This window comes from Chelonia mydas, chromosome 8 (genome assembly GCF_015237465.2).
Source record: "Chelonia mydas isolate rCheMyd1 chromosome 8, rCheMyd1.pri.v2, whole genome shotgun sequence".
NCBI classification, from domain to species: domain Eukaryota; kingdom Metazoa; phylum Chordata; order Testudines; family Cheloniidae; genus Chelonia; species Chelonia mydas.
Window position 1 is genome coordinate 105,687,392 of NC_057854.1, and position 23,929 is coordinate 105,711,320.

At 47.3% G+C, this 23,929-nt stretch overlaps 1 protein-coding gene across 22 annotated transcripts in view; it reads right to left on the minus strand.

Moving 5' to 3' along the window:
- The window catches only part of PTPRF (protein tyrosine phosphatase receptor type F), a 615,392-nt gene extending 602,715 nt beyond the window's left edge, over positions 1 to 12,677 (minus strand). For 18 of the 22 annotated variants that reach the window (XM_037906194.2, XM_037906193.2, XM_037906191.2 and 15 more), the window contains exon 1: positions 12,577 to 12,635. The gene's annotated coding sequence lies outside the window, so the exon portion shown is untranslated. Of the gene's footprint in view, positions 1 to 12,576 lie in introns of all 22 variants that reach the window. The other 4 variants (XM_027823957.3, XM_043552899.1, XM_043552898.1 and 1 more) reach the window with 4 other exon arrangements.
- Positions 12,678 to 23,929: the final 11,252 nt, after the last annotated feature.

Sequence of the window (23,929 nt, forward strand, 5' to 3'; positions counted from 1 at the left end):
ACAAAAAAGAGTGCAGGAAACAAGGAAAAATAGAAACAAAACACTACTTTAAACTGATTAGAGGTATTTTACTTTGTGCAGACCATTTCTCCAGCTTATTTCAGGCAAAAAGATGCTTTCACCAAGCTATACCGGCAAAAGCACTTTTATGCCGATGTAATTGTAATATTTCCATACCAGCAAAGACCCTAGCACAGATGCAATATCAGGAAAAAAAAATAGTAATAACCCTGTTTTTGCCAGTATATTTTATTTTACTCAGAAAATTGGTGTAAGCCAGCATTTCTCAAACTCGGGCCCACGGACCCCTGGGGGTCTGCGAGGGTACTCCAGGGGGTCTGCTGGTCCTGCTGATGAACTCCTCCCCCTCCCTCCAGTGCCTCCTGCACACCAGGGAACAGCTGTTTAGCGGTGTGCAGGAGGCGCTGGGAGGGAGGAGGAGGAGGAGCAGGAACAGGGCACACTCAGGGGAGGGGACGGAATCCTTTCTGGGGCTTCCGGCCCCACTGATCAACTCATCCCCCTCCCTCCCAGTGCCTCCTGCGCGCCGCAAAAAGAAGCGGGGAAGAGGAGGGGCAGGGGTGGAATGGGGGTGAAAATATTTAAATCAAAATGGGGGTCCTTGGGTTGCTAAAGTTCAAGAACTGGTGGTGTAAGCTGTAACAGATAAAGCACTTTTTTGCCAGTATAAATTGCATCTACACCAGGACGGTTTGCCTGTGTAGTTATACCACTAAATCTTTTCTAGTGCAAACCTGGCCTTAGTAAGAGATATCACAAGCTGGTTTTATTATACACCTTGTAATGCTGAAAAACACCCTCCACCCCAAATTATTAAAAGGCAAATTTCATCATGGCCCAAAAAAAATATTTTGAGCCCTTCTGGAGGTATTAAGAACCCCCAAAAAAGTTTTTAAATAAGTTTAAAAGTGAAATTTAGGGAAGTGTTCAAAATTCCCAGAAAAACTTACAACAAGGTGTAGAATGTAAAATTTCAGGAAAATAATTTTATTTTATTCTAAGCAGTATTAGTTATGTTATGATCCTGCCAAAAAGCCCCAATCAGGATTGCAGTGCTATTAACACTTTCTCAGGGTGTTCCGGATTGAGTATCACCATGTTACCCTTCTGCCTCCAGCAAGGAGGAGTATTACTTGTGATAGCTGGATGTCATTCACCTCCCTCACACTCTTAAGCCCTTCAGCCACTCAAGCACTCCCCTCAGAGCTCTGCTAGCCCCTGCTTTGCCTTGCAGGTTAACAGCTGATGTATTCCAGCCCCTGATCTCCGCAGAAGCACACCCATGGAGTATCCAGCGAATCACTCAACACTCACCGTAATTATCAGTAAGCTCTCCCCAAAGAGACAGCGTATACATAGCTTGACTAGCACAATTCAGAATCAGCTCCCTATATAACACAGCACTGGAATCTACTTATAGTGAAAACAAATATAAGTTTATTTACAAAGATTAAGATTTAAGAGACAGTGAGCAAGGATAGTAAGATCACATGTAAAACAAAAAGGATGCTTCCTCAACTTAAAGTTAACAGTCTAAAATCCTTGCCTAAAACATTTTCTCACCTAAAGCAACCTCCCAGCATCACTAGCGCTTCATGGTCAGGATCCAACTTTCATGAATACAAAAAGCACTGTCCTTTTTGCTTCCCCTTGTATTTCCCAAACACATTGTTTTCTCCCCCAAAGATGGGATAACCTCTGTGATTCTCTTCTTGGGGTGCCAGCTCCAACTTGTCTTCCCAGACTCCTGTTTGTTTCACATTCCCCAGTTGACCAGTTTTTCCTGTTGACTTTCACGTGTAAATGGATCTTCCATTGTGTTGGCTTTACAATGCTTAATCTACACATCTGAAAATACCTCCCTTTGTCTGGCAAAACCAGTTTTTCACTTCTACTGGGGAGTAAAACCTGAATACAAACTAGAAGGATATATTTTCAGTATACAGGCATAGCTTTTTAAATATAATCTGTACATACATTTCATAATATTAATGACCAGCATAATCCTGGCTTTCATTTAAGATCTCTCATTACATTCTTTATAGATAACTACTATGACAGCAAAGTGTTAGGTGTAGTGAGTTTGTCAGGCATGATAAAAAGAGTTACTGTTACAGAACAGTGAACTCTGCCAGTTAGCATCAAGGGGGGGTCTTAGGATCACAGTCCCATTGTGCTAGGTGCTATACAAACACAAAAAAAGAGAGAATCCCAAACCTGAAGGGCTTACAGCCTAAAGACCTGGACAGATGAAGAGCAGGGGATGAGGATACAGCATAAAATCAAGTAAAATTGTGAAGACCTTTCACAGCTTCATAAATGACATAGATTGTAAAATGTGGTGGGGAAGGAGGTTAAACTTAGGGCAGGGGGATTTTTAAAATTTGTTTTACAATGGGATAGGAAGCCACTACAACCACTCTGGAATATCCTATTTTAAATCCGTCTGATTGTAGGAAGAATTTGCTTCCAAGCACCAAATAAATAAATAAATAGTAAGAACCATGCAAATTAATAAAACCAGTGAGAAAAGTAACAATTTTAGAAAGAGAAACTTCATTCTCTCAGATCCACAGGAAACAATCAGGTTTTTGCAAAAGTTTACCATTTTTATCTTGATAGCAAGAGATGTCAGAAAACTAAATCCATAACCTTACGATCTGCTGAAATACTTGTTTCCATGCATTTATTCTTTTTCATATCTAACACTGCAGTAATTGAAAGTTACCCAGAAACAAGATTAGCACAAGGAAACAGAACCTCAGCAATCAAATTCTCCACAGAAGGAGAAAAATTAATGTACCTTAAAGAGAGAAATGTCTCAACTCAGCAACCAACATTTGGCCAACTCACCTTTAGAACAGATAGCTAAAATGGGGTCAAAAATGCAGACTTCAAACAGACAAGTTAAAAAAAAATTTTTTAAATGGGTTCACTTACCTTATATTAATACAAAAGTTTTATTAAAAATATAATTAAGACCCTAATCATGTAAGCAGTCCCAAACTCAACAGAACTATATACATGCCTGAAATTATTTCCTGCTTACAGGTTGATAGCTTTAGTACCCTAATTTTTACTATTTATGCTATTTACTTTTTGCATTTCTTTCTGCTTGGACAATGAAAAGTGATCACTGAATTTCTTAGGTTTGTTCACTGTCAGCTTCTAATCATTTTCACTTTCAAGTTCTATGCATGATACAAGTTACAGATTTTCCTTTGCAATCTTTGTATTTTATAAAACTTTCCTTTGGATTTTTTTTTAATTGAAACATTTCTATCGTTTTTATATTTTGCTAAACCTCAACTTTTGCCCTGATGATAGTCCTTTAACAAAATATAAGCAAACATAACTATTTCACATTTGAAGTAATACGCACCTTACTAAAAAGTTCTCTCAGAGAGCATATCATCAGGTTTTCCTCCTTAGAGATATGTCATATCTTGATAAATATTAGACAAAATAAATATACAGTTTCTTTGTAACACATTTAATCTGACAGGTTTCATGTGGTATACAACCAGCACCATTCCCACAGGGCACGTCTTCACTGGCAATGTTAAAGGCTGCCACGGCAGCACTTTAACGTGGCTTAGTCACGGCATAGAACTCTCTCCCAGCGCTCTAAAAAACCACCCCCATGAGGGGAATAGCTCCCAGAGCTGGCAGTGTGGCTACCAGCACTGGTGCACTCTCTACATTGGCACTTTACAGTGCTGAAACTTGCAGCGCTCACGGGGGTGTATTTTCACACCCGAGTGAGAAAGTTGTAGCACTGTAAAGTGCCAGTGTAGACAAGCCCATAGCGTTTTTTCAACTCAAAGGATCCCAAAGTGCTTTACAAACTACATATTTAAACACACATCATAAAATATATACACATAACAGCATCAAAGATAAAGACAACATTATCCCTTCACTTTATACCTCCTCTCAGACTCATTTACTCTCTAGTTTATATAGTGAACCTATCAAAACATCTCTAGGCACATGCAGAATTTAAAAATATATATATATTTTACAAACTGACATACCAACAGTTCCAAAAACTACCCCACACAAATGAGAAATATAAACTTCCTCAGACAACCACCCCCTTTTCCACCCTCATCCCAAGAAAACGTGGGCAGAGTGGTCTTCCAGGCACACCACAAGGTCTAACTTTGGTTCTCTCAAGCCAAACATGAGGAAATTTAACTCAAGAATCAAGTGTCCTATGTTAATAACTTCCTGTTGCACAAAGGTACAAAACTCAAGGATCCCAGTTGATTTCATCTGTTAAAATGAAACACAAAGAAGCCAGACACTGAAAAAAAAAACCTCAAGCAGCTGCCCTATATGGGTGTTATAGAGACAGAGCTGAATGTTATCCCTAGAACATAAGTGTAAGGAAACTCATGAAGTTCAATGCGGAACACTCCAAGGAATTTTAGAAGTTATAAATGGTAGCAGCCTATTACCCAATACAGGATTCTTCTCCATAGTAAATATAACAGTGTTTTGCTTAAATAAGTGATAGTGTTCTACCACTGCCCTTGAGACATGAAGCCACATATTCGATCTTACATTTTTCCTCTGCTCAATTTCATCCCGCAACTCCCAATTATAGCCCCCTTGTGCCAATCTAAATAATTCCTCTCCTCACAGGTAAGGCCTGAAGAAAGTACCTACCTACATGTCAGCTGCAACTGTGAGTTTAGTGCTGAAAAATAAATAGCTTTCTGAAAGGCTGTATCCTAGAAGTTTATATGCTTACTGAAGGACAAGGATCAGAAGACTACTCTGCATGCATTCTGAGCCTTTGCTGAGAATACTCCTTCCATGCTTTTGCCATATAGAGGATTGCACTGGGTGACAGAATTCGAGGAGAGATGTCCTTGCTAGTTGCCTGACCTGGTCCTCTGGGGTGCTTCTCCAGTTCTGCTGCCAACCAGGATTTTCTATGTATATTACTCCCATTCTCCTCTCCAAAGCAATGGAGAACCTCACAGCCCAGCACCCAAAATCCCAACAATACCCTAAGATCAGGAAAAGAGAAGGTTCCCAAACTGTAAGTCCCTTGAATGGGCAGGGAGTGTCTTTCTGTAAAGCACAATGTGCATCCATACACTGTACACAAATATTAAACAATAGAAAATGTTCAGGCTCCCCTCCCTGGGTCTCTAATAAGAGTCACAGAAGATCTCAGACCTTCCACAGACTGCAGAAGAACTTTCTGGCACTTGCCAATCACATCTCCCAGAAGAGATGGGACGTGAAGACTCATACTAGTGAATTATGCACTCCCCATAATGGAGAAAGGAGGAAAACAGAGAGAGTGACGGAGGAGTGGGATGAATAATGAGGATGGTTCAGGGATATTTTAGAAAAGAATGGAAAGAAGCGATGGGGGCGGGAGGGTGCCTCTCAAAATTTGCCACCTGTTAGATACGGTGGTTAAACAGGGGTAGTCCTTCCAGCATGATGCACTAATACACACCACTCTCCAAGAAGCCATTCATTAGCTTCTCACACAGGCATTGCCCATGGACACTATTGGCCTCCACTCTACCAGTCTTTCCTATTAGCCTCCAAATCAGTAGGATTTGCTTTCTGACTAGAAAAATTTACCATAGTTTAGATGTTCTGCACATTTAGACGTAATCTCAGCAGAGCCATAGAGAGGGGGACTATTATCTTATTGGTACAAGACTTTCTTCCTCTCTCTCCACAGCCCAAAGTCAGTCATGTCGGCATCCATACTCCAACTGCAGTGATATGTAATTTGCTGTCCACTAATGACCACAATATATCATGAGCACAATACGTGAAAAATACGTAAATATGAAAGATCTACAATTAAAACTCACACTACTCCAATGGGAGAGTAGTTCCCTCCCCTCTAATCTGCAATTACTGCACCTTAACCCTGTTGAATAGTGTTAGGTATTCACTTTGATAACATTGCTTGAAATGTATTCACAAAAAGAGTTTGGCAAGATTCTAGGCTTGATTTCTTGGTTAATATTCCAAACAATGAAAGACATTTATGTAGATGATAGAAAGAAAATGAAGCATGTATACTTATACAAGATGGTAATAGAAAAGAGAAAGTATTATTGATATACTGAAGAAGTCACCATTTTATATAATAAACTGAATGAATGAACTAAGACATCCACAACACTGTGGACCAAGTTCCAAATGCAAAGAGAAGATACCACTCCATCACCACCACGAATTGCAGAACCAAGTAGCACTTACTTCCTGTTCTCATTAAGGCTCTTCCAGTGATGCCTCATGAATGTCCACATGTACCATTTCATTAAGTTCACACGACATCAGATGAGAAAAGAAAACAAGGGAATTTCATATTATTTGCCTGAAGTACACATTCCATTTAAAGTGTATGTATAGATAAGATAAAAATTAATGAGCAGCAGGTTTAAAACAAATAAAAGGAAGTTCTTCTGCACTCAGCGCACAGTCAACCTGTGGAACTCCTTGCCTGAGGAGGTGAAGGCTAGGACTACAACAGGGTTTAAAAGAGAACTGGATAAATTCATGGAGGTTAAGTCCATTAATGGCTATTAGCCAGGATGGGTAAGGAATGGTGTCCCTAGCCTCTGTTGGTCAGAGGGTGGAGATGGATGGCAGGAGAGAGATCACTTGATCATTGCCTGTTAGGTTCACTCCCTCTTGGGCACCTGGCATTGGCCATGGTCAGTAGACAGGATACTGGATGGACCTTTGGTCTGACCATGTATGGCCATTCTTATGTTCTTAAAGCACTGATGTCGTGGTTCATTCTTAAATTTTAGGATTTGTAGTCTCCATGCTCTTGACAGTTTTTGTACATAAATTACATAATACTTTCCAAGACAAGAAATTTCAGTTAGCAACCTCACCACAAAATTACAAGTTTCTACTGGAGAAGAAATGTATATTTCGCATTTGAACACTGTACAAAAGTTTGTGGACATGAAACTTACTTTTGCAAACAAAGTGTGCTAATATGTCCAAAATGAAAAGTATTTTAGACGTCCCCAAAGATCACCTCAATGTATATCAGAAAGACCGGTGTGCATAACAAGTAAGTTCTTATTAAGAACTGCATCCAAATCATCAAAATTAATGACAACTATAAGAAACCTTCTTAACATATAGTTAAGCTGTGCATGAATGCAATTTTAACTTACAAACTACTACACAAATTACCTAATACACAGTAATGTGTTGATAGTGTCTTATATAAAGTGGATAGTTTATTTTTACAGTCTTCTGTATTGTCTTAGCATAACATCAGCATTTTCCCCTGCCATCTTGGGGGGGGGGGGGTGTAAGTTGCATAATGGAACGAAGTAGTTTAACTCTTAAGCCTAGATTCGAAAAGGCACTTTAAAACCCACTGTAAAACTGAAATGCAAAGGTTTGCCCTTTATAATGTACTAACAAGACCAGATAAAACTGCTGCCTAGTGGCATTTAGCTGATCCAACAAATGCCTGATGGGTTTGTTATTGTACAATCCTATTGTGAAATACATGTCTCAACTTTTCATTCATAATCATGGAAACCAAATTACAAAAACTGTAGCTGCATATTATGTCATATTAATAAACATATGAATCATGTTTTTGTTTAAACTGGCTACTAAACTTCCTCCTACTGGCTACTAGTAGTCTCTGAACATCAAATAAAATTCCTGCTGAACTGCAGATCTTCTGAATCTGTTAAATCTCTACAATCTGAATCTGTTCTACAGTCTACAGTCTCCCTAAGACAGAGCGGAGAGAAAGAAAAACCTGTTTTTAATTAGAAAGTTAGTGAAGATTCAAGGAAGTAAGGCTGAAACAGGCCACAACAAATGTTTTTTTAAACTACATATACAGCAACTGCTATAAGAAACATTTGCTGGTAAAAGTAATACTTAAATTGAGATCTATGGCTGAATGTTATCACAAGGATTGCACTTACTTGACAGTCTGCTATTAGCCAGCTCCATTATTGCTATTTGCAGTGTTTAAATGTACAGATTCAGAAGTAACTGTACAAAGCCTCCATTACAAGTGGATTTATAGAAAGCCACAGACATAGCAATAATCATCCTCATTAAGCATCTCTTCCCACAGCCCTGCATTATGTGGACACAAAGAGGAAAACATTTCTTCTCCATTACCCACAAGATCTTTCTGCTTATAATCACAAGCTCAGGCAACTGTCATTGGCAGAAGCACAAAACCTAGTCCAAACATACCCAAAAACAGTCCCATAAGCAAAAAATAAGTTAAAAATACCTGAACACCTCTCAATCCACAACCACTTTGATTTCCCAACAACTTACATTTTCAGTAGCAGAATGCATCAGAATAAAACCTTAACTAAGGCTTTATTATTTTGCTAAGAACCACAACAGTACATCTATCCAAGATACATTTATGTTCATGCACATAGAAAGAAAATGACAGATGGCAATATTTGTAACTAAGCTGAATTATAAAAACCTTTTGAGCTGAAGTGATGCATTAACTCTTCAGCCATAAGCTGTTTTAACTCCTTAGTATGAATGTTCATGGTGCATCCTATTCCAGCAATAAGACGGATACATGTCAAGAAAACTACACTTCAAGCCAATGGGTTAAAAGCACATTAGAACCTGAGACTACTATCTACCACACATTCAGGTCAGAGATTGGCTGTTGTGATATGCAGCTTTTATTTCTTGATTACAAAGTTCAGTTTGCTGATTGTACCCTTTAACATATGGATATATCACTAATAAGTTCTCAGACCCATAAAAGGCCACCCTGGAAGAAGTAATAAAAATAAGGATTAAAGTACACTGACACCCGTCATAAAACTGTTCTTGTGAGCCAAGCATTTCCCACATTATCATAAGGAGCTGTTTTTAAAGCCAGTCGGCAGATTTGGAACAATCACCCCAGTGACCAGTCACAAAGCAAAGTAATTTTCAGTGTGGGACTTTGGTAATCTGAAATTAAATTTGTCATATCTCTGACATTTACTTTGAAAAATTAACAAAGGTGGTTATACAAGCAATATAAAGAGAATGTATTTGCTTGCCTGCCCTGCTCAAGTTAACTGTCTTTGGAGAGTTCCAAACCAGCAAATATTCAACAAAATGCACATCTCCAGAATAAATCATTCTTTATAACTCAATTCTATATGTGACAAAAGAGCATTTTATTTGATATTGACAGTACAACTTAATTTAGTTACATCTGTGATAGTTGAAATAAATATGGATCTTCAAAATGCTTTAAAACAGTTGCCACAATCAGTGTCCTGGAAATAGAATCCATCTTCTTCTACATGACTATATCTTGGTTTAATAGTGTGGAAATACTTTTTATAAATTTAAATTTGTGCTAAGCATTTAAACTTCAACTGAAATACCGAGTTAGAGTGTAAAAACGGTTTAAAGATACTGGAAATTTCAGAACATTAAATGCATTAATTTGCAGCATAAGTTTTTCCTCTTCCACATTAATATTCCTCTAGCTACATTTTTTATGTCTGAATTGAACTCTGATTCAATACTGTGACTTCATGGTTTACACTTTTGCACTGCCATATAGCCCGCCACGAGAAGATTAAAAACTACAAGAAGCTAAACACCAAAAATGCTACTTTAGATCCTGATAACTCAGAGGTTTGGGGATTTCATACAATCTGCTACTCTCTGCTCTGTTAACAAAACAAATCAACAGGTTGAGTGGGAGACTGCTCACAAAGTACCTACACCATTTGCATTTTAAAAAGGGGCCTTTTTCTTCTGATCTAGAGATCACTTCACCAGTCCAATAGGGGGCAAAAGTTGGAATCTTAGGCATTTTACTTTAGAGCCCCTTTGAGAATAAATTGTGAGAAAAAGGAGGGGATATAGTTGGGAGTTTAAAGAGATTTTTTCCAGTTTCAAATTATCATATAGACAACTATCGTTTAATATCTCATCTCTAACTCTGAGGGGAATTTTTTCATTATTTTTCCACTCCTGTGTTAAAGGCCTTTGAGAATTACTATCAAAACCATTTTGTTCTTAGCACCCATAAGAACCTACTGAATACTTAAGAATCACCATCACCACTATTCGTAACATTAAGAGAGAGTTCATACCATTTTTCTCTTTATCATCCATTAATATTATTCTAGGAGCAGAAAGTGATCACCACTGACCCTCATCACAGAAAAAAATATGCAAATAGCATGAATATGAGGCTCACAATTCATTTTAATGCACTTCTTTCTTTGAAGGAAAAATGATAAATGCTAATAAACCAACTGTCACTGCAAAAATGTGTTTTAGGTAGTTTTCTAATTACCCCATATATAGCTTAAATCACTAATCATATACTTTGAAACAAGAAGGCACTTTTCTAAAGCTATCTGAAAGCATAAAACCACAAACCAGCATAACCAAAGTCAGGAAACCCATTGTATTTCTATCTTTTCTCTCAATCCATCTGCAGTTGAAAGAAAAAAGCTTTGAAGATAAAAAGCCCAACACTTTTCCTTGCCATTTGAAAGGGTGAAGAAGCCATTCTGAAAGTATCTGGTTTTTGAGGGTTACAACTAGAGTGGTGTCGGTCTTTTCCAGACTGCTTGGTAGTAGACCTAGCTGAATTTCAAAATTTTGTTTCTGAACATTTGTCTCCAAGTGGAGGAGAAGGAAAGGCAACATTTCTATGAAATTTCCTATCATAGGCACCCCAGGTAAAGTCAGTCAGATGTGTATGCCTTACCTGTCAAAAGTGTCAATGGAAGAAAATTTTATATGAAACCGGAAAAGATGAACTTTTCAAAACCATGACGACTTAGGTACATTCTTCCACAGAGAAAGGTCACTCAGCATTTTCATTAATACCTGAAGATTCATTACACCAATACACTTTCCTCTCTTGTAAGGTAATTTGTACCTGGAATGTTTCATTTGTTGTCCTTCCAAGTAAATTAGTTTTCAAAAGGGTAAAAAATACAAAGACTAAAACTGGAGAAGATTTTTGACAGCCATCTAACTGTGTGCCTGTTAAAGTGCCTGCTCCTTCTGCTGCAAATCAGCCAACGCCACCATTTGATAAAAAAGAGTTTTGTACTTGCCAAAATACCCAACAGTATTTAAAATACACAGGTGAAAAAAATATACAACAGTTACAATCAGGTACAACTAAGTCCACAAGAGCCATTTAATCATAAATAACCAACGAAAGCAAAGAGAATAACCTTAGAAAGGGGTGCTGATTTGCTGGACGGTCTCAGTGTCCACATACAATATATATTTCAACAATGAAATACAAAAACATGTAAGAGGAGGCTGTGAAGAGCCAACCAAAGCCACAGTACTGACAAAGCTAAACTCCAGTCCTAGATCCTGGCTTCACAGTAATCCTTTTCCCAGAGACCCGAGTTCAGGATGGAGTTTCCATTGTGATTAAAGAGCTTTTTGTATTTTGTTTCCTCGGGTTAAGAGAAATTTACGCGTTCCAGTAAAAGGTAAAACGGGGTTTCGAGGCAGCGCCTGGGCTGCGAGGCGGGCGGGCAGGCTCGGCTCCCGGGCTCCGGGAGACAGCGCGGCCCAGGGCCGGGCCCTGCCAGGGGGCAGCTGGGGCGCGGGAGCCCCGCTCGCCTCCGCGGGCCCTGGGAGCCGGGCGCGGCGCGGGGCTCGAGACCCGGGTCCGAGTCCTGCCCAGAACCGGACCGGACCGGGGCTCCCGCCGTAAACGTGAGCCGGGGCGAAGCGGACCGAGCCCCCGGGGGGGGAGAGGAAGGGGACCGAGCCCGCACCGAGCCCCCGGGGGGGGGGGGGAGGAGGAAGGGGGGGCGGCGAAGCGGACCGAGCCCCCGGGGGGGGGGGGGGAAGGGGACCGAGCCCGCACCGGGTCCCCGGGGGGGGGAGAGGAAGGGGGGGCGGCGAAGGGGACCGAGCCCCCGGGGGGGGGGAGGCGGAAGGGGGGGCGGCGAAGGGGACCGAGCCCCGGGGGGGGGGGGGGAGGAGGAAGGGGGGGCGGCGAAGCGGACCGAGCCCCCGGGGGGGGGGGGCCGGGGACCGGGCCCGCACCGAGCCCCCGGGGGGGGGAGAGGAAGGGGGGGCGGCGAAGGGGACCGAGCCCCCGGGGGGGGGGGAGGCGGAAGGGGGGGCGGCGAAGGGGACCGAGCCCCGGGGGGGGGGAGGCGGAAGGGGGGGCGGCGAAGGGGACCGAGCCCCCGGGAGGGGGGGAGGCGGAAGGGGGGGCGGCGAAGGGGACCGAGCCCCCGGGAGGGGGGGAGGCGGAAGGGGGGGCGGCGAAGGGGACCGAGCCCCCGGGAGGGGGGAGGAGGAAGGGGGCCGGGCACAGACCCACCCACCCGCAGGGCTCTGGGCCCCCGCGGCAGGTCGGGCTCCCCGGGGCAGGGCGGGGGTCGCCGCCCGGGCAGGGGCTCCGGAGCCGGCTCAACAGGCGGCGGCGCAGGCGGCTCGCAGAGCTGAGCCCGCGGGCTCGGGCTCGGGCTCGGGCCGGGGCCGGGCGCACTAGCGGCTCTCTCTCTCTCTCTCTCTCTCTCTCTCTCACTCACTCACCGCGGGGCTGCTGCTGCTGCTGCTGCCGGGGTCGCCGCCCGCCCGCATGCTGCCGCCCGCCCGCCGCTCAGGCTGCGCGACTGCCCGCCCGGCTCCGGCTCCGGCTCCGCCGCCTCAGCCGCGCGCGCCCGCCCCGCGCGCCGCCGCCTGCAGCCCGCCCGCGCGCCCGCCCTGGCGCGAGCCGCGCGTGCCCGAGCTCAACTCCACAGCGGCGCTGCGCGAGGCGGCCCCTCTCCCCCCTCAGCGCCCCCGGCCCCCAGCGCCAGCCCCTCGCCCACCCCAGTCACTCCCCCACCTGGTCCCCCCACTCCCCTCAGCCCCTAGCCCCCCCGCCCCCTCGCTTCCCCCTCAGCCCCTAGCCCCCTCGCTTCCCTCACCCCACCCCACCCCCCTCGCTTCCCCCTCCCTCACCCCCGGTCCCCCTCCGCCCCCTCGCTTCTCTCTCAGCCCCTAGCCCCCTCACCCCACCCCACCCCCCTCAGCCCCCTCGCTTCCCCCTCCCTCACCCCCGCCCCCCTCCGCCGCAGCCCCCTCGCTTCCCCCTCCCTCACCCCACCCCTCTCAGCCCCCTCGCTTCTCCCTCAGCCCCTAGCCCCCTCGCTCCCGCCCCCTCACTTCCCCCTCCCTCACCCCACCCCCCTCAGCCCCAGCCCCCTTGCTTCCCCCTCCCTCACCCCACCCCCTCAGCCCCCTCGCTTCTCCCTCAGCCCCTAGCCTCCTCGCTCCCGCCCCCTCCGCCTCCCCCCTCCCTCACCCCACCCCCCTCAGCCCCCTCGCTCCCGCCCCCCTCCGACTCCCCCCAGCCCCCTCGCTTCCCCCTCCCTCACCCCGTCCCCCTCACCCCCCTCACTTCCCCCTCCCTCACCCCCGTCCCCCTCCGCCTCAGCCCCTAGGCCCCTCGCTTCCCCCTCCCTCACCCCTGCCCCCTCAGCTCCCAGCCCCCTCGCTTCCCCCTCCCTCACTGCGCCCCCCTCAGCCCCCTCACATCCCCCTCCCTCACATCCCCCTCCCTCACCCCTGCCCCCTCAGAGCTCAGGCTCCTGCTACCCCTCCCTTGCCTCGGCCCCCCTCAGCGCCCAGACCCCTGTTCCGTCCTCCTCTCAGCACCTGGCCCCCACCTATCCTGCTCCCCACTCAGTGTCCAGCCCCCCACAGCATCCTTACCCCACCCCGCTTGGGCTGGGCCCTCCCTGGGCTCAGCCTCTGCCTGCCCTCCAGCTGTTTCCCCGCAGGTGTCCCCAGCCAGGCTTTTCACCCCAAGGCTTCCCCACCCTGCTTTGTCCCCTTCACCCTGCGCTGCCTCCTGGAGCCTGCCCTTCTCACGCTCTCTGCCCTGGGGCAGGCCTGGCCTGGGCACCCCGCTGGGTAGCAGTGATCTCACCTGCAGGGAAGAGTTAAACTGTTGCTTGCTCTGGTGTTTGGGTTCACAGGGATGTGTGAGCAGTCCCCAGGCTCATCTCAGCTGCCGCCACAGACAGACTGCCTGCGGCTCTCCCCTCCCCCTGTGCTCCACAGTTGTTTCAGGTGGTGCTCGTAGCCTGCAGGACACCCCCACCCCACAGTGGAGGCAGGTGACGTCTGACAGGAAGCAGACAAACCTGCTATCCCTCTTCTGTGAGGGGCCTGTGGGGGAGGGGTGCTCCTCCTAACATGCGTGCACCACATTGCATCAACCTGGCACCCGGTGCACCTCACATATTCCTGGGGCTTTATTAATAATTATAAAAATCATTAATAAGAATCGCAACGTTGTGCATTTTCCACCATGATTTGAATCCAGGTACCTCTTAATGGTGTTATATGAGTTTATGCTTGTTGGGGCAGGCTTGGCCTTAGGGCCATGATTTGCCAGGCATACACGAAAGATCTATATCTGAGCCACCTTTGGAGAGAAAGAGATGGAGACAAAAAGAAGAAACAAGAGACGGATGGAGACAGGCAGAAGCAGCAAAAAGGAGGAGCTGCTGGAGACAGAAAAAAGTAGCAATAATCCTGATTGTCCAAACCATTGCCCCTGCCATTTGTAAAATAAAAATCCAATAAAATAAATAATATTCACTTTCCCTTTCTCATCTTTTTTCTCCTGTACATTTTTAAATCCCTTATAGATTTGTTTTCATAGTTCCCGTCTCTCTCTTTCTTTTTTTCATCCATCCCTCTGATGGATTTATTCCTTGCGTTCTTTCAGTCACAGCTCTTCTTCCTATATTCAAGCTCTTTCTGTTCTCATTCCGCTTTTCAGGTCAGCCCACGTCTTCCTTTGCCAGATCAGAACCCACTTTTTTCCTCCGTTGCAGCTCCCCTCCAGTTTAGAGTCTTCTTCCTTGGCCCCTATCCCAGCTCATTCCTCCCCAGCTTCCAGAACTCCTGTCTTATTACCACATCTATCCAGCATGATTGAGGGGTGCCATAAATATAAAGGGAAGGGTAAACACCTTTAAAATCCCTCCTGGCCAGAGGCAAAACCCTTTCACCTGTAAAGGGTTAAGAAACTAAGATAACCTCACTGGCACCTGACCCAAAATGACCAATGAGGGGACAAGATTCTTTCAGATCTAGAGGGGGGGAAACAAAGGGTTTGGCCTGTCTGTGTGATGCTTTTGCCGGGAACAGATCAGAAATGCAAGCCTTCCAACTCCTGTTAAGTTATTAAGTAATCTAGCTAGAAAATGCGTTAGATTTTCTTTTGTTTAATGGCTGGTAAAATAAGCTGTGCTGGAGGGAATGTAGATTCCTGTTTTTGTGTCTTTTTGTAACTTAAGGTTTTGCCTAGAGGGATTCTGTGTTTTGAATCTGATTACCCTGTAAGGTATTTACCATCCTGATTTTACAGATCAGATCAGATCTTTTACCTTTTCTTCAATTAAAATTCTTCTTTTAAGAACCTGATTGATTTTTCATTGTTCTTAAGATCCAAGGGTTTGGGTCTGTGTTCAGCCGTACCAATTGGTGAGGATTATTATCAAGCCTTCCCCAGGAAAGGGGGTGTAGGGCTTGAGGGGATATTTTGGGGGAAGACATCCCCAAGTAGTCTCTTTCCCTGTTCTTTGTTTAAAACCGTGGTGACAGCATACTGTTCAAGGACAAGGCAAAGTTTGTAACTTGGGGAAGTTTTTAACCTAAGATGGTAAGAATAAGCTTAGGGGGTCTTTCATGCAGGTCCCCACATCTGTACCCTAGAGTTCAGAGTGGGGAAGGAACCTTGACAAGGGGTTCATCCACATAGCTTGCTGGTAAGTGCAAGTGGCTTTGAAGCTGGCATCCTCCAGTGCTAAGGGGTAGAATAGGCAGGGGTCGGGGATTGAAGTGGGACTGGAGTTAGTGAGATATCTGCAGAGCAGAGCAGATAAGGTTGAATGAGGTCCTCATCAGGTATTGGACCACCTTTCATAGCTCAGCAACCCTTGAGAAAGAACAGAGCTGCACCAGGGGGACATGTGTGTAGAGGAAAGGTATTGTTATGCTACACAGCCACACTGGGCCAATACAAGCGCTGTTCATCTGTAAAAGACTCATAATCCTGCCTCTGTGGGGTTTTGTGATGCTCCATTACCTAATGTTTGTAAAGCACTCCCAGGTCCTTGCATCAAACAATACAGTAGTGCAGAGTTATTGTTTCTATCCTCCTCCTTTCTCTCTCATCCACCCAGTTACATCATTCCACTCCTTCACTCATCCCCAATCACTGCTCTCTTCCCTAGATTCTTATCACCCCCATCTTTGCTGAAAAAGTAACATTTGGGTGGGTTCTGCCCAATCTCAGCAGGGAAGGGCAGAGATTCCCCAGTATACCGTGGGGATGCTACGTATATGACAGCTCAAGATCTCTTGAGAGCCTTGCAATGGCAGCCACAGGAGCAATTAGAGAATTAAACAGATTGTGGCAACTGGATGTTACCTTTCCATCAAAGATGCAATGGCGCCGATCTTGTAAAGAGACACGTTGGGTGGGGTGGAAGGGGATGGTTCAGAGAAGCCAAGGAGGCAATTGCCCATTAGAATGAGGCTTCTCCTACTTCATTCAAGCTGGGAATAGCAGAGTTCTTGCAATGCCTTTGTTCTTCTTCCCCACACTTCACAGGAAGAGAAAGGGAAAGGGAGTGATTTTCTGTTAATCCTGAATTTATTTTAATTTGTTTTTTAGCAAGTGGTGCACTTCATCTACATATTATCTACAATGTAAATCCTATTCATTTTGTCATTGATCCATAACATGGAACCATCACAACACTAATATGAATACATTAATACCAGAAGAGTTTTAGTGCATGCTCAGTAGTCAGCTTTTACATATTAATGGTTTCACTATTTTAACAAAGACAAAGAGATGGCTTTGGGGAACTGGCTTGAATCTGGCCTAGGTCAGCAAGTGAGCATGGGGTTGCATCCCTGGCCATCTTGGCTAATAGTGATTGATGGACCTATCCTTCATGAAGTTATCTAGTTCTTTTTTTAACCCTGTTATAGTTTTGGTCTTCACAACAAATTCTTCTGGCAACAAATTCCACCGGTTAACTGCGCGTTGTTGTGTGAAGAAGTACTTCCTTTTGTTTGTTTTAAACCTGCTTCCAGAGGCGACACATAACTGTGGACAGCTGAGGCCCAGGGGCACGTTTGAAAGGTTCTGGGAGGGTTCATGACCACCCCATGTATTGCTTCATCTCAGCGGTCTGCGAAGCAGGCAACAGGAAGAGCTGGAACTCCAGCAGCAGGGAAGGAGAAGCAGCCCATGGTCAGCCAGCCATCCTGCTGCTTCCTCTGTCCCTGCACTGCAAGGACATAAGGTGAGTGCCACCACCAGGAGGAGACACTGCCTCCTCACTGCTGGTCATCCTGGCAAGAGGTGACCCAAGAAATTGGGGGTGGGGGTGACCCTGCATGCCCCCCACACACGTCATCTCTGCCCCTTGGCTATCAATTTAATTGGGTGACCCTTAGTCAGGGGTGGGCAAACTACAGCCTGCGGGCTGGATCTGGCCTGCCAGCCATTTTAATCTGGCCCTCTGATATTGTGGCTGATGTGATTAGGCCCTATGATGGTGTCCCGTGAATAGATATGTGGACACAGTTGGCAACGGGCTTTGCTGCAAGGATAGGTTCCTGGGTTAGTGGTTCTGTTGTGTGGTGTGTGTGGTTGCTGGTGAGTATTTGCTTCAGGTTGGGGGGCTGTCTGTAAGTGAGGACTGGCCTGTCTCCCAAGATCTGTGAGAGTGAGGGATCATTTTCCAGAATAGGTTGTAGATCGTTGATGATGTGCTGGAGAGGTTTTAGTTGGGTGCTGAAGATGATGGCTAGTGGCGTTCTGTTATTTTCTTTGTTGGGCCTGTCCTGTAGTAGGTGACTTCTGGGTACTCTTCTGGCTCTGTCAATCTGTTTCTTCACTTCAGCAGGTGGGTATTGTAGTTGTAAGAATGCTTGATAGAGATCATGTAGGTGTTGTCTCTGTCTGAGGGGTTGGAGCAAATGTGGTTGTATCATAGAGCTTGGCTGTAGACAGTGGATCTTGTGGTGTGGTCTGGGTGAAAGCTGGAGGCATGTAGGTAGGAATAGCAGTCAGTAGGTTTCCGGTATAGGGTGGTGTTTATGTGACCATCGCTTATTAGCACCATAGTGTCCAGGAAGTGGATCTCTTGTGCGGACTGGTCCAGGCTCAGGTTGATGGTGGGGTGGAAATTGTTGAAATCCAGGTGGAATTCCTTAAGGGCTTCTTTTCCATGGGTCCAGATGATGAAGATGTCATCAATGTAGCGCAGGGGCATTAGGGGACTAGAGCTGAGGAAGCGTTGTTCTAAGTCAGCCATAAAAATGTTGGCATACTCTGGGGCAAGCGGGTACCCATGGCAGTGCCGCTGATTTGAAGGTATACATTGTCCCCAAATGTGAAATAGTTATGGGTGAGGACAAAGTCACAAAGTTCAGCCACCAGGTTTGCCGTGACATTATCGGGGATACTGTTCCTGACGCCTTCTACATCCCTACTGGCTAGGATGGTGTTTTCAGGGAGATCGCCGATAGATTGTAGTTTCCTCAGGAAGTCAGTGGTGTCTCGAAGGTAGCTGGGAGTGCTGGTAGCGTAGGGCCTGAGGAGGAAGTCTACATAGCCAGACAATCCTGCTGTCAGGGTGCCAATGCCTGAGATGACGGGCATCCAGGATTTCCAGGTTTATGGATCTTGGGTAGCCTACAGAATACCCCTGGTCGGAGTTCCAGGGGTGTGTCTGTGCAGATTTGTTCTTGTGCTTCTTCAGGGAGTTTCTTTAGCAAATGCTGTCTGATCCTCAATGGGATCAGAGGGTAATGGCTTGTAGAAAGTGGTGTTGGAGAGCTGCCGAGCAGCCTCTTGTTCATATTCCGACCTATTCATGATGACAACAGCACCTCCTTTGTCAGCCTTTTTGATTATGATGTCAGAGTTGTTTCTGAGGCTGGGAGACAGGCCAGTCCTTGCTTACAGACAGCCCCCCAACCTGAAGCAAATACTCACCAGTAACCACACACCACACCACAGAACCACTAACCCAGGAACCTATCCTTGCAACAAAGCCCGTTGCCAACTGTGTCCACATATCTATTCAGGGGACCATCATAGGGCCTAATCACATCAGCCACACTATCAGAGGCTCGTTCACCTGCACATCTACCAATGTAATATATGCCATCATGTGCAAGCAATGCCCCTCTGCCATGTACATTGGTCAAACTGGACAGTCTCTACGTAAAAGAATAAATGGACACAAATCAGACGTCGAGAATTATCACATTCAAAAATCAGTCGGAGAACACTTCAATCTCTTTGGTCACTCGATTACAGACCTAAAAGTGGCAATTCTTCAACAAAAAAACTTCAAAAACATACTCCAACGAGAGACTGCTGAATTGTAATTAATTTGCAAACTGGATACAATTAACTTAGGCTTGAATAAAGACTGGGAGTGGATGGGTCATTACACAAAGTAAAACTATTTCCCCATGTTTATTCTCCCCCCCCCACCCCCCGCTGTTCCTCAGACGTTCTTGTCAACTGCTGGAAATGGCCCACCTTGATTATCACGACAAAAGATTCCTCCCCCACTCCCCTGCTGGTAATAGCTCACCTTACCTGATCACTCTTGTTACAGAGTCTATGGTCACACCCATTGTTTCATGTTCTCTGTTTATATAAATCTCCCCACTGTATTTTCCACTGAATGCATCTGATGAAGTGAGCTGTAGCTCATGAAAGCTTATGCTCAGATAAATTTGTTAGTCTCCAAGGTGCCACAAGTCCTCCTTTTCTTTTTGTCCACATGTTTATTGAGCCCTCAAAGAATTCTAGTAGATTGGTGAGGCACGATTTCCCTTTACAAAAACCATGTTGACTCTTCCCCAACAAATTGTGTTCACCTATATGTTTGATAATTCTGTTCTTTACGATAGTTTCAACCAATTTCCCTGGTCTTCATAGCAGAGAGGGAGATGATGGAATGGGCCATGGAAACTGATCTGTGCTGACACTTATCAATAGTTGCATCAGAAGGAGGTTGAGGCACATTGCTAGGACAGTGTGATAAAACTGACATTCTCTAATGATGCCATGTTGACTGGATCCCCACTTTTGGGTGTCTCAGCTCCTTCCTGGATGATAAACCAGAGATTCTCGAGCACCCAAGCAGTTTTGTCCCTTTGAGGCACTGGCAGATGAGCTCCATTCTGAATCCCACTGTTATTTCAGGACCATTCTGACCAGGCTTAACTAGGGAGCTGTGCCTGTTAAGGGTTACTCCAGGCTTTGGATTCAGTTATGGCATTTATAAATCTTTTTATTGATTTTTCTCTGGTTTCCCTTTACTCCCCTGGGCCTCAAAGCAATTCCTTTCAGCTCTAGCATCTCCTTTTGTGCTTTAACCTGCACAGGTGAGGTCGCCAGAATTATCTCCATGCCTTTAAGATGATGAGGGTTTTTTGGCTGCTGTGGCTCACAGGCATTGATGATTTTGGTGCTCTGTGGGTTATTGCCTTGTTTCCCTTAGTTGTTGATGTTCTTTTGGTGCAGAGTGCAGCAGAAGCCTTGGCAAACTGTCAACAGTCTTGATGTCTCTTCTGCACACTGGACTTAGATATCCTCAGTGTTTATCATGGTGTGCTGAGTTTCCTCTCTACGTTATTGTTTCCAGTACTTTTTCTTGGTACATGGAGACTGTCTTTCTAGTTTCTGGAGTGTCTTCACATCTCATTTCAATGGAAATGATGTTAAGAGGTGAAGAATAGGAAAGGCAATGGTGTAGTTCAGGGGTGGGCAAACTATGGTCCTTGGGCCAGATCTGGCCCACCAGCCATTTTAATCCAGTCCTCAAGCTCCTGCTGCGGAGCGGGGTCTGGGGTTTGCCCTGCTCTGGCACTCCAGCCGGGGAGCATTCAGGAACCGCTCCACACAGCTCACAGAAGCAGCAGCTCCAGTCCTCAAGACTGGGAGCAGGGTTGGGGGCCACTCAACCCTGCTCCCAGAAGCAGCGGCATGTCCCCGCTCTGGCTCCCATGCGTAGGGGCAACCAGGGGGCTCCGCTCTGCACTCTGCTTCCACCCCAAGGACCGCCCCTGCAGCTCCCGTTGGCCAGGAACTGCAGCCAATGGAAGCTGCAGGGGTGGCGCCTGCGGATGTGGCAGCGTGCAGAGCCTCCTGGCTGCACCTCCACATAGGAGCCGGAGAAGGGGCATGCCGTTGCTTTCAGGAGTCACTTGAGGGAAGCACCGCCTGGAGCCTGCACCCTTGAGCTTCTCTCTGCGCCCCAACCCCCTGCCTCAGCCCTGAACCCACTCCTGCCCTCCAAACCCCTCATTCCCAGCACCACCCCAGAGCCTGAGCCGGAGCCTGCACCCCTTCCCGTACCCCAACCTCCTGGCCCAGCCCTGATCCCTGCCCTCCAAACCCCTCAGTCCCACCCCAGAGCCTGCACCCCTAGCCAGAGTCCTCACCCTCCCCTGCACCCCACTCCATCGCCCCCCAGTCCAGAGCCCCCTCCCGCACCCTGAACTCCTCATTTGGCCCCACCCTGGAGCCCGCACCCCCAACCAGAGCCCTCACCCCTTCCCGCACCCCAGCCCCAATTTTGTGAGCATTTATGGCTGGCCATACAATTTCTATTCCCAGATGTGGCCCTCGGGACAAAAAGTTTGCCCACCCCTGGTGTAGTTACATTCAATATGTCAGCCCTATGACTTGAAGCCATAGAAAGAAGGGAGCTCACTATTGACACCTATTGGTGAATAGAGAGAAGTGCAGCCCAGAGCTGTGTGGAAGCTGCGGGTGGATGGGCTTCGTAGAGGAGGGAGATCTCTGCCAGGATCTGTGGGAGAGCGGCGGGAACTGACTGAATGGTCCAGGCTTCATTTGCCTTCTCTTGCGTAACCGTTTGGGGCATTTTGATTAAAGTGCAATTAAGTTTTGATCTTGGGGGCAACAAAATGCTACTGACCATGTTGGAAGATGAAAGCAGAAGACAGTTACACCAAATGCACCTGTGGTCACTCAGTCAGGCGCAGCTAGATACAGTCTCCAGGACATGGCTACAGTGAAGGAAAAAGAGAGTGTTGTTTTCTGCTGAGGGCCTCTGCCTGGTTGTCAGGACTCCGTTCAGGGGCCTAGATACCAGGGATTTCTCTTGGAAGAGCAGAGGTGGTTCTGAGGCAATGGACAGCACATAACAGAGCGTTGGCTTGAAGCTGCAGAGAGGAGCAGTAGCCCACTGAAGGGAGTCAGGTGTGGTCTCCCTATTCAGCAATTAAAGCTGAAATCAGCTGGGCTGGGGCAGGTGCTAGACCCCTGGAGTAGATCAGGCAGCATGGTCCTTGCAGAATCTTTGGATACCACCAGCTCAGGACAGCAAACTGTGAGTGGGGAGCCCCGCTAGGGAGGAGGCAAGTGGCTCGAACGCACCTGCCACTCACTCACAGGGGAGGACTGAGATTGGGACTATTGTTAAAACATCACGGGGGCATTACTTAATATTAATTGTTGGTTTTCCTAAGTGTTTTCTCTTGTCTCCCTCCTTCTTTGTTTGAAATTCCTGGACTCGCTGCTTGCAAGTGGGAAAGTATTGCCTATCCAGGGTGCCCAGGGTAGTGTAAGTAGCTTCCCAGGTTTCTGGGTGTGTCTTGAACCACTGTTAGGTCTGCAACATTGAACCTGTCTGTTTTTGCTGCTGACAGCACCTGGAAGATGGGTTACAAATACAGGGATGCCTCAGAGCATTCTCAGCACAGGCCTCAGACATATTTTCATGCTTGGGTTGGAGGCACAGGGTCCTGGGTGTCGCAAAGGCACAGTCTGAAGACAGTCTCAGCCTGTGTTTTATTGAAGCAGGTCTTTGCGTGGTCTCCTCTAGATGGGATTCAGCCACAGATGCTGGCAGGGGCGGCGAGTTCTACCTCCACGTGGTGCCTTAGCACCAGCGCTATTCAGAGCCCAGGGGCCCGGCCCCACCCATATTTGGGGCCAGGTGTCCCCCCCGGCCCCACCTGCTGCCTCCCCATGCCTCCCCCCAGTGTCCCTCGGCCCCCTCTTGCTGCCCCCCTGGCTGCGCACCTCCCCGGGCCCTGGAGCAGAGCATCCCTGCCTCTGCCTCTTCCGTGCAGCTCCATGCTGCCTCCCTGCAGCAACCACTGCCACACAGTCCTACTGCCCCATCTCCACAGCCAGGGCAGAGGGACTGAGCCTGCCCTTCCCCCTCAGACCCTTCCCTTTTCCGGCGGGACCCTCCACCAGCACAGGGGGCCCCCCGCCCGCAGTCACCACTCCTGCCCCATGCTGGGCAAGGGGCAGCCCCATCCCCCACCCCCAGTGAGGCTACAGTCAGGGGCAAGAGCAGGGGAGGAGGTGCACGCAGCACCCCCCGGCACCCACCCTGGGGGAGGAGAGGGAGATTCCAGGACCGGAGAGGGGCCCTCGGAGCACATGCAGTGACAGTGGTGGGGGTGAGTGTGCTGCTGGGGGGGCAGGAAAGGGGGGCTTCTCCCCCAGAGCTCGCTGCCGGCAGAGAAAGGGCTGGGGGGAGTCCTCCTCTCCGGCCCCTGGCCTGAAGCAGCCTGCCTGCCCCCAAAACTTATCCCCAACCCTGCCCCACACCAGAGCCCACACCCCCAGCCAGAGCTTTCACCCCCCCCACTGCACCCTCAACCCTCTACCTGAGCCCCTCCAGCACCCCAAACACCTTATCCCCAGTCCCAGCCAGAGCCCTCATCCCCCTGCACCCTAACCCTCTGCCCCAGCCCTGAGCCCCTCCAACACCCCAAACCCCTCATCTCCAGCCCCAGCCAGAGCTCTCATCCCCCCCACACCCAACCCTCTGCCCCAGCCCTGAGCCCCTCCAACACCCCA